The 11783-nt window shown below is 43.4% G+C and overlaps 1 long non-coding RNA gene across 1 annotated transcript; it reads right to left on the bottom strand.

Moving 5' to 3' along the window:
* Positions 1–3801: 3801 nt before the first annotated feature.
* On the bottom strand, positions 3802–10393 carry LOC101179532. Its single transcript, XR_179857.3, has 2 exons — positions 10092–10393; positions 3802–4095 (listed from the first exon to the last, which is right to left on the bottom strand). It is a non-coding gene; the product is annotated as an uncharacterized LOC101179532 (long non-coding RNA).
* Positions 10394–11783: the final 1390 nt, after the last annotated feature.

The following is an 11783-nucleotide window of genomic DNA, read 5'->3' as shown; positions in this document are numbered from 1 at the left end:
AGCTATGTAATAAGACTCATAAAAACATGCAAATGTTTTTTCCAGTTCTTTTCCAGGGAGGAAAGAAACATGATCAGCCCTAAAATCTGAAGCTTTGCAAAGCTGATTGTTCTGCTGGGAAATGACAGGAAGGAGAAGAAAACTTCCTCAGAGATGTCCATTTTCAAATAAATAAATAAATGCATAAATTAATACATAATCAAGCAAGCCTGACTATTCCAGAATTTTGTGTGGACAGGGGAGTCACCTCCAGTGGTTAGGAAAAGAGACCTGCAATGTCCTGTTCCAAGAAAGAATGTGCTCTTCCTGCTCTCCACCATGGACCCCTCTGGAAGCCCTATCACTCATGCTCTCCACCTTGGGAATTCATGCATGAGGCCAACCTCTCTATTTGCCACTTGGAATTCTTTCTTTCACTCCTCCAGGCCACACTGGTCCCTCCCGACTAGAACCCTCTGACTCATCACACTCAGCTCTCAATTTTATTTTCAGCCTGTGCTTTTTCCTCTCTAGGTGGTTCATGACTTTAGCTCCAAAAAAGATTTCAGGCTCTTAAATAATATATACCTCTCCCACATTTACTGTCCAACTCGTATGTCCTGCATACTCTTCAACTCATCCAACAGTTGCTATAATCAGTAGATACTCAATAAAAGCTGCACAACTTAGGTGTTCAAAGCCACTCACATGTGGATTCCCTGTATCCATGCGTGCTCACCTCAGTCCATTTTTCATCCTGTAGCCACAGTGAATTTTCCCATGCAACTCTGATCACAGCACTCCCCAGCTCAAATCCTTTCCGAATTATTAACCTGCCCAATAAACCCAGCCACGTCCTGCCAAGTCTAGCTCCTGCCATCCTCCTCAGCTCCCCTTACATCTTTCTGTCTCAGCTCTCTCTGCTCCAAACACATCAAGCTGCTTTCATTTCTCACATGCCGGGCTTCCTCCTGTGTAAGATATTTCAGTCAGGCTGTTCCTTCTGTCTAAACCCTGTTCCCCCTTCTTTTGACAAGTTAGCATGCATTCCATGACCTACTCATCTTTCAATTTGCACTTATTCAATTTTCCTTCTTCATGGAGTTCTTCCCTGATCTTCTAAATCACTTTCAACCCTCTGTTCCACAGTTACATGGTACTTGATACTTCTCGTCTGTACTCTTTCCAACAGAGATAATTAATATAATTATTTAAATAATTGCTATCAACCTCTGTAAACTTGGAACACAAACCTGTTTCTTCCCCCATAATCACAAGGACTATACTTCATGTATCACTGCAGCCTACAGCCTAGAGGATCCTGAAATAAAATAGGCACTCTATCAACATGTTTTAATCAGTCAAGGAATAAATACAATAGATGACACATTTCCAGTTGTCCCTTCACCCCTGATCTTTTTCTGGCCCAGGCATCTTGAGTTTGCGGTAAAATGTTGATCATAGGTACTTTAAAAAATGTCACGCCTCTATCACCAGGTACCACAATTGTCCCAGGGAGGTTCAGATCACTCTCAGTGCCTGCTCCCTGTAACCTCCCTCAGCCACAGAATTGAGCAACGCCAGTGAAGTGAAAAAGCCCCAAGACAGGGAAGAAGTGCATGGGATGGTGAAACACTTCACACTGCCTGCAGACCTGCCCTTCCTGAATTGCCCTCTCCCCTTGGCCTTACGGCTGCCACGGCCCCCTGGACTCCCTCCTCTCCTTCTGACCTCTCTTTCTCAGCTTCCTTCAAGGGCTCATTGAGCTAAGTCTGTCCTAGAAATGTTTATGGTCTGTTCTTGGACCTATTTTTGGAGCTCTCTCTTCTCCCTTTGATCCTCAGACCTGTATATCCAGCTACCTCCTGCACGTGGCTCTCCCACAGACACCTCAGTTCCTATAAAAATGAACTTTCCCTCTTCATTCTCTATTCCCAAGCAGTGTAAGACGAAACGAAAACTCTTCTCTTCCCCCTACCTTCCCCCTCTCAGGGAATGACATCACCTTGGGTTCTTTGTGATTCAAGCCAGCCAGCCTTGAGTCATCTTTGACCATGTCTCTATCCCTACAACTATTATTCACCAAATTCTACTGCTAACACCTTCCAAATAGCTATCAAATCTGCCCATTCTCTGCCATCTTCACTGCCTCTGCTCAGTTTAGCACAATAATCTTTCACCTGGACAACTGCAGCAGCTTCCTCTCTAGTCACCTTGCCCCCTCGTAATTGCTCTAACTACAAACCAATTTCCACATCACAGCCAGAGTAATATTTCTAAAATAAAAATCTGATCAGGCCACTTCCCTGTCTAACCCATCATTGACTCTCCGTTGCTCACTCTATTAAATCCATCAGCTCAGCACGGTGTTTTCCTGCCACTTCCTCCCGTCAGGCTCTCAGGTCCAATTGTCCTGAAGCACTTGCCTCCTCACTGTGATGTCTGTTCTCTCTGGGTTTTTGCATACATTCCTACTTCTGCCTATCCATTCCTACTTGATCTTTAGGTCTTAATGTAGATAATGCCTTTTCTGTGAAGACATCCTGGTTCTGCCTGGATTAAGGTAGTTATCCCTCCTCCGTGCTGCCAGAGCGATCAGCCACCTGTGTTGACCCCGTGCTTACTCTGGCAGTACTCACCCCTTTAATCTCAGAGTCTAATCTTCTGTTTCCACCCTCTCGCTTAGCTGCTCATTATTAAAAGCACATTGCTCTGGGCTTTCACCAAAGGCACGACCCCTTTGCCCCAAAATCTACAGCCTTAAGCTTATCAAGATGAAGAGGTCAAATAAAACTGACCACAGATAAATGAAGAAACTCAAATGGCACCTGCGCTTTAAGGCTTATTTTGATTTAGAAGATACAAGTACAGACTTTATTTCACATGGACAGAGGGGCAGATGATAAATTGTGGGTGAGACTTTGAGATGGAAACAGATGTTAAGCTCAATGCCCAAGGCTTGTTATGTGATCTTCGATGCTATTAGATTGTGGGCAGAGACCGTGTCTATCAGTGAAACCCTAGTGAAATAGTTGTTGAAAGAATGGCCTGTAATTGTAAAAGCTACATATAATTGGTAAAAATCCAAATTGTAAAATTCATTGTGAAGATTCTGAGTTTGCATTATCTTTTTCCTCAATATCCCTCTAGTCATTAGGTATAAATTCTGAAACAATTTCTGGATGAAGGATGAACAGACATAATATTGCTCACTGGGTCATGTCTTACAAGCCTACTGTGTGTCTGCATGAAGGTCTGTGGGGAATACAGAGCTGAATAAGGGAAAGCTATTGTATTGTAGACAAGCACTGAAGTGGGAGCTAGAGCTCCTTCCTATAGGACTTCCACAAGCCTCTTATTTTTTCTGAAACTTGGTTTCCTTTACTGTGAATTTGGGAATGTCATACTTACCTTGACAAGCTGCTGTGAGAAGTGAAGGAGATAACATTTTTGAAATCTCAGATTGTTTTAGTCCATTCAGGCTGCTATAACAGAATACCAGGGACTAGGTGGCTAATAAACAACAAACATTTATTGCTCAACGTTCTGGAGGCTGGGAAGTTCAAGATCAGACACTTCTGGTGAGGGTCCATTTCCTAGTTCATAGTTAGCCTTCTTCTCAATATGTCCTCACATGGCCGAAGGGAGGAGGCAACTCCCTGGGGTCTTTTTTATAAGGGCACTAATCTCATTAATGAAGGCTCTGCCTTCATCACCTAATCTCCTCCTAAAGGCCTTATCTCCTAATACCATCTCATGAGGGATTAGGTTTCAACATACAAATTTTGGAGAGACACAAATGTTCAGACCATAGCACAGGAGCTCATAAGTATCATTTATTTCATAAAACGAAGTTCCTTTCCTTAGCAAGCTCAGCAGAAAGCAGGAGAGACAGACATGCATATACACAGAACAAAACATAACGCAAGGTGGGACTGAAGTCTTCAGGAAGAAGGACCAGGTGCTTTAACAGAGCAGGCTGTCCTGAGACTAGAGCAGTGAGTGGTGCTGCAGTGGACACTCACCACCTCCCAGGTTCTCCTTTCCTTCTGACCATCTCAGACTTTGCTCACAACCCCCATCTGGGCTGATGGTGCTGTCGCTGAATTGTTGGGCCTAAAGTATAGCATGTTCCATGTGAAACCAATGAAAGCCTTTCTACTGCCTCTAGTTTTATTATACTGGTGAGTCTCCCTTGGAAAGGCAATTTTGTCTGTAGCAATAAGGCCAAACTAAGATGTCAAATCATTAAATATAATTCAGTCCTCTGACTCTTCAGGTGATTTCTTTCAAAAAGTTTACTTTCTTAGGAATCAATTTTTCCTCCTATTGCCTTCCCTACAACCCCATCCCCTTAGAGTCTCCTCTCATGCAGGTGCCTGGCCTTCTGCAGAATGTAAAACTCTTCCCCTATGCTCCAGACAGCACCTGCCTCTGCTTCCACAGGAGTCAGGCAGTAGGCAGAAGAAAGAGCTTGTACATGAGACCCAGCTCCGCCCCATCTGGCCTGTCCCCTGCATACTTTGCCTTCTCTCATACTTGAAATGAAAATACATTCCCTGTACGACATACACCACCCCTTCCTGGCCTTCTCCTTCCCAGGTTCATATCCACCTTTGCTTAATGGAGTTCTACTCATCTTCCAAGATAACTTGTCACCTCTTATAAACTGTTGGCAATTCTTTTTGAGAGAATGTATTCATTTTGGCCTGCCTTCACCACCCTATGGGCAGAAACTAGGTAATATTCACAGTAATGTGTAATATTTTGTTTGCTCATACCACCATCTACATGATGCAGAAACTCAGCTCTCTGTCAAGCATTCCCATCAAGACTTTCTGGAAGCTTCCCATGCCGTGTCTCACTGTGGCTCACATATGCCCTTGGATAGGTCTGTTCCCAAGGGGAACTCCATCTCTACGTCTGTCTTGGCAGTGTCTTCTACCAAGCTACCAAGATCCATTGCTTTCTCTCTGAAAACTGGGGTCTCCCCAGGGCCAGTTATTGCTCCTATGGTCCCCAGAGCTTCCACCCTGCTCTGAGGACACTGTAATCTCCACCAGGCCCTGTCTATACCTCCCACAACCCCATATACCACCATGTGCTTATTTTATAAATGTTTCCAAAGGGTACTCCAAGGATAAGAGTTCTGCAGAATGCCAACATGTGTTACATAGATTAACAGGAACATGCTAGATTCCATGATTAAATAAGGAACACTACATCGTTGCTTCTCAAAGTATGGTCCTTGAACCAGCAGTATCAGCATCACTTGGTAGCTTCCTAAAAATGCAGAAACTCAAGTCTCACCCCAGACCTGAATGTTAACAAAATCCCCAAGTGAATCGTATACACACTGAAGTCTGAGAAGCACTGCTCTAAATTAAACAAAATTAAGATTTCTTTATGCAACTTCCTCAGAGCTTTTAATATGCTAGTATGTAGTAGAAACTCCAAGAAGCACATAAAGTATGCAAGACGAGTGTTCTGCAATGCACGTTTTCAGAACGCTTGTATTGGAACTTCACCATGCCCAATTGTACTATGATCTAGAATGGCTTGGGAGATAAGATCTTCTCTCTTTCAGCCTGTTGATCATATTCCAAGAGTAGTATGCTGGCAAATGTTAAATAAACAGCTCTCCATGGGACAAAACAGTCCTGATTTATAGGACTTGCCAAATTCCATGGTGTAAATATTCCCACCATGGCTGATTTCAAGCTACCATGGTGGTGTCACTGGAGAGCGACGCACACAGTCAGCTCTGGTGAGCAGAAAGGAGCCAGCTCCAGCATTACACTAGTGGAGAGTGACTCAGCCATGTGCCTGCCCCCAGCAATTCATACATATTTAAGTGGAGTAAATAGTCCAGTTTGTACTTCCCCCTTCCATCTCTTCCATTCACCCTTTAGTGGCAGACACCAGACTGTACTCAGAATTATCCTTCCATGGCTAAGGTTTTCTTAGTAGGACCAACTTCACCATATTCTTCCTTCATCATCCTTCCCTCAGAATGAGCTCTCCCACCAGATTCCTTATTCTCCCAAAGGAGTGATTTCTGATGCATTAAACCCACCAACTTGCCAGACCTAGCCTAAAAACTCAATGCAGGTTGAGAAACATACAGAGTTGGTGCTCCCACAGGATCGTGTCAAGGCTTCCATGATAGCACACATTTGGCATACTGTGTTGTAATTGGCTGCGCTTCCCTTTCCCCTGGATACAGTGAGTTCCTTCGGGCAGAGTCCTTGTCTAAATCACCTTTATATCTACAGTGCCCAACATGATAAGTGTTTGAGGAGTGGTAATAAACACAAGAAATTATGCTTATGGGATAGCCCGAAAGTGAAAGGAGATGGTTTACTCCTATTGGGTTTACCTTCCATCCTCTGAGCCTTGCCTTTTCAACTTTGTGAGCCATGAGGAGTCCACTCCTCACTCCTATTGTAGCTGGCACTTAACACAAGTGTGCTGAGCATCTACTATGGGCTAGACCCTCTGAGCTAGGCTGAGATAAGTAAGAAGCAGTCTCATTCCATAGGGAGCTAGAGTAAGAAGAGGCATGGCCACGTTCACATAGTAAATAAGTGGCAGGGTTGAAATAAAAATCCAGATTTCCATATTCCTAGCCTAGAGTTCTTTCTTTACAGATTGCTCTTGGGAGCTGCCCTTTGTGAAACTGGTAATGTTTCTCAGTTTGAATCTTTGCTTGTGCTAATCTGTGTCATTTTGGATCTTCCATAGCCTTTCTTGTAGTCCAAATATTTGTGAATTGATTTACTGAAGATATTTTCTGCTCCCAGCCTTTTGCTAAAACTGAAACTAGAATTACATTACCATCTTTCTTACCACAAGAAGAGAAACTGCTGGGCACAGAAGCATACTCCTGTAGTCCCAACTACTTGAGAGGCTAAAGTGGAGAATTGCTTGAGCCCAGGAGTTCGAGGCCAGCCTGGGCAACATAGTGAGACCGTGTCTCTAAAAATATATATTAGAAAAAAAAAAGAAAGAAACCTTTAATTTACTGATTATATTCACTCAACAAGTACATATTAAGTGCCTACTATTGCCCAGTACTGTTACAGGCCCTTGAAAAACAGCAGTGGGGAAATCAAAATGAATCTATGCCTTCCTGGTGTTTGTCCTCTAGCAAGGACAAATAGAAATAAACAATAAACTTAATTTAAAAGTAGGTTGCCTGCAACATCAGAAAATGATAAGTGCTATGGTTTTACTATGGTCACTTGCCGATCCCATCCAATCATCTGGCAATCTGCTTTCAGAGGAACCTTTATAAAACACAAATCTCACCATGCTAGTTCTCTGATTAAAACCCTTCAATTGTTCCCATTGCGTCGAGGATAAAGCCCATGGCTCTGATCTCTGGTTACCCCTACAGCTGGGTCTCTTATCACAGACCCCCCTTGTCATCAAACCTGCAAGTGTGCAGGGCCCATGGACACACCATGCTATTTCATGACTTTCAAAGAATCTGCAGGAAGAATCTGTCACCCCTTCTTCTGGGTCTTCATTGAACTCTGTTCTTCATGAATCCTTTGGAATATTTAAGGAACTGTACCACCATGACTCACCTCTGCTTCTGTATTAGCCCCTAACAGCCATGGATCATGTTTGTTTACCTTTATATACCTAGGACCTGTAGGTTGAATACGCATTTGTTGATTGGGAAGACTAGCCAATTTGTGATACCAGGGACGTGACCTAGAGGGTAGCTAATTCCAGGCCAAGGAGGACAAGAAGCCATCTCATTTCTTATGTTCTATATATTATATAGGTTAGTGAATGGCAAAATATCACCTGCAGGCCAAATGTGACCTAACATCTATTATTGTAAGTTACATTTTATTAGAATACAGTAACTCCCCTTCATTTACATATTATGTATGGTAACTTTCACCCTATCATGGCAGAGTTGAATAATTACAACAGAGACCATGTGGCCCCTGAAGCACAAAATATTTACTGTCTGCATCTTTAAATAAAAAGTTTGCTGACCTCTAATCCAGTCGGAGTTGGTTTGATCAAACTTTTAAAATGTACACAATTTACATAACTTTTCCCCTGGTTACTCCAGAAAATGGTGCAGGATAGGCCCATAGTCAAGGATTGCTGGGCAAGTGAATATAGAACAGTCCAAAGGAGATCCATTAAAAGATACAATACCTCATGCTGAGCTTTTCAAAGGAAGGCTTTTTTTCTTTCTGACAGGATTTATATGATTCTGCTTAATATTAGAGCTTGACATGTTAAATGAATACTCCATTAAGGAGATTATAGCAATGAGCATATTAAAATGTCCTGCAATGACATTCATCACTGCTTCAACATATATTTATTGAGCACCTAATATATAAATAATCCTTATTATGATGATAATAATTCTTGTATCAAGCTCAATATTTTAAAAGTACTCCTGTAAGTCAGGGTCAACAGAGAGTGGGCTCTGAGATACAGAGTAGCCTACAGGAAGTGTCTTGGGCAGTGCTCTCAGGATTAATATCTAGAGGGAAGGAAAGGCAAACAGCTCTGGGAGAGGAACATCTTGCACTGTTGATCTTCAGTGCAATCACAACAATCTCAGGTGACCCCACAGGGAAATCTGGAGCTGGAATGCTCTTCCAGAATTGTCTGCAGTTGGGGTGAGGGTGGGCTTTATGCCTCTGCAATGACTGGCCTTTGAGGAAGACTGATTGTAGGAAAGGGGCTCTTCACAGCCGAGGGCAATTCCTGGAAAGGGCAGACAGCTGTGGGCTGTAAGGTGCAAGCCATAAGCTTGCCTTAACGGGAAGATCTGGACAGCACAATCTTAATTCTACTATAATCTACCCTTGTGCCACCTAGAGTCCTTTTATAAAAGTTCCAGCATCGGCTCCTCCAGGATTCATGGGGGCCTTCTTTTCCTGGGTAAACTTATAATAGAAACAATAGTCGGTCAAATTATAGCTTCTGCTGCTACAGCTGGTCTCAAAGCCTCAACTGATACTAATCATCTCCATCCCTATTATCCATTCTCAATCGCCTTACCCTCCATCAGCACCTCTGCTATCTAAGTGGCATGATCCAGGCCCTCCTCTCTGAGGAGTCTGAGCCTCTGGACATCATGCCTTTCTCAGGCCATGGCTGCCATCTTTGTCCATTTACCATTAAAGTTAGGCAAAGGGATGGAAAAAGTATTCTCCCTATCCTCATTATAAAACAGTAGCCTTACCGTCTCCTGATTACCAAGGTCACTTGCCCCTGACTTGATGGCAACTCCTTTCCTTGCCTACTCCCTTTGTACAAAGAGCTCATAATGCCTGGTAGCAGCTGAAACTCAATGTTCAATGGAACTCTTGTCAAGTCCACTGGTACAAGCACATCTCCTTTGGAAATCAAGACCTAATTTTCTAAATCCACAGAGCCCAGAGTTGTGGGAGCAGAAAGCCCTAATTCCAATTCCAACAAGTACTTTTCTGGGAATGATGATGAAATTGGCCATTTCTTCTTTTACCTCTTGTTTCCCAGACTCATGTATTCTACCTATTTGGGACACAGCATTCATTTACCACTCTGACCTTACCTCATTACCATAGTTTTACCTCTTTTCCTTCTGATTGTTAAGCACTACCACCCTACTTTTATTACTTGGGGGATCTTATGATACTATTACTGTTAGTGAAACTAGTTCTTTATTAGGGACAGCCACCGATAGGTTCTGGGAGATGCTGGTGCCCTTTTTTTTTTTTTTTTTTTGGTATATCTCATATTGCTTTGAGAAACACAGCATCTTCTGTGTCCTCTCATTAAATATAACCAGATGCTGGACTTTCCACATTAAATAGTATATAGTATTCTTACATGCTCATTTTTCTGAGACTTTTGATCCATCCTCTGCCATGCCAATTCTGGTATTTCTGCCTTACATTATTTGAGCCATCAGTTTCTTCATGCTTTTCAGAGCCATCCTAACAACAGGTTAGAACCCTCTCCTGGGGGTCTTGCCAGGTTGTTAAATTCTGTATCACAGACGAATGCATTCATATTGACAAACCCTCCCTCATCCAACTTAATGTTGGATCCCCCTCGCTTCAGCACTTTCAGAATCCACTCACATATGTATGCAGCTCTTCTGGTTCTTGGAGATCTATACTCCTCCTACATTTGAATTAAGAAAAAAATTAGTCCCTTTGCATGTCTAGCACCTTCTTAGCCAATTTGTTCAAACTTTTGATGAAGACATGAGATGAAGTCTGCCTCCAAGGATGCAGGTAGTAACCTCAGGGGAGGGAGCCTTTTGCAGCCAAGGGTGATGCCTGAAAGAGCTCACAGCTGGGGGCCATCAGCCAGCAGAAGTCCTGACATGTAGGGAAATAAGTTCTTCAATAGCAAAGGGAGCTGGCTCTGAAAGGCACAATCCAGCATCCACTACAAGTGTTTTCCCAACACTCTCCTATATGCCTGGATGACAATAAGACCTGTCTCCCAGGAGGTTAGTTCCTGGCAGCAGGAGATCTAACAGGTATGAAACTTCTCTAAGGGAAAATTGTGCAATCAGACTATTACAACAGAAAGGGAATTCAGAATTCCATTCTGTCATAATGAGGAAACAGGCCTGGTGGTCAAGTGACTTACCCAAAGCTCAGATGGTTTATGGCTGAGACTAAAAGCTGGATTGATCTTGAACCCTGCTCCAGGCATCTTCTCGAGGTAGCTTTTAGCCTCAGTTTACCCTTTTATAACACCTGTTCAATTCAGAGGTGGTACATAAATATTAAGATGAAGACTTCTAGGAGCCCAAATTCCCAGCCGGTAAACTACTTACACCAGGGCGAGGTGGGGGATGAAGTCCCCCATTAGGCACATCTCACTAGTGGCACAAGCACTGCAGATGAGTCTGACAGTCAAAGCGGGTGTGGTCTAATGCCTGCCCCTGTTATGCAAGGCTCTGGCTCATTGTCCTGCAGGGTGAAACGTTCCTATAAAAACAGGAAGGAACTTAGTGGTGGCCTTATCCAACCTCCTCACTTTACAGGGGAAAACAGTGTGTCCCAAATCACACTGTGAATTGTGATAGAGCTGAGAACAAAATAAAAGCTGGAGAAGGTAAAATACTTGTCCTGCAGGAGTTAATCCTAACTGCTAGTGGGGAACAAACTTGTAACTTCTGTAACTGAGAAAGTAGAAACCCAAGAGCAGAGAGGACACACTAGAGCTTCACACAGAACTCAAATGCTGCCTCTCTCCAGCCAAAAGGCCCTAGATGGGGCAGATGGGCAGTTGCTGGTGATGCTTCATCAGAGAGAGGATGAAAAAGCAGAACAGATTCAGTTCAGTGTTTCCCACTGACCCTACCACAACTGGTGTGTAAGTGTTTGTGTTTGCATGTGCTTACGTGTGTATGTGTGTGTTAGAGAGACACAGTGACCACTAGAGGCCCCAGAGCTGCCTCTTCCCTAGGGCATTAGACCTCATGCTCTAGGCCAGCTCCAGCCAACCATCCGCAGCAGAGTCCAGACTTTCTCCTCTCTTCATGACTCCCCAGGATGGAAGAGCTCCTTTAGGATTCTCCTGGGCACATAGTCAGGTCTTGATTATTGTATATTAGCCATAGAAGTATGACATGTTTGTGGGAAAGCTCAGTACACAACTGGAGCTTGCTCAGGGGAGGGTTCCCAGGACTGGGGAAGATTTGAAGCCCTGATCTAGATAATCAACTTTGAAAAGGGAAGCTCTGGGGTTGGGGTAGGTCAAGGGTGTTTCAGTTTGTCTGAGGCATAGCCATGGAGACCTGTAGATGTCTCCAA

This window comes from Nomascus leucogenys, chromosome 19 (genome assembly GCF_006542625.1).
Source record: "Nomascus leucogenys isolate Asia chromosome 19, Asia_NLE_v1, whole genome shotgun sequence".
Lineage (NCBI taxonomy): Eukaryota > Metazoa > Chordata > Mammalia > Primates > Hylobatidae > Nomascus > Nomascus leucogenys.
The sequence above is the reverse complement of the archived record's forward strand: the minus strand, read 5'-3'. Positions and strand labels throughout refer to the sequence as shown.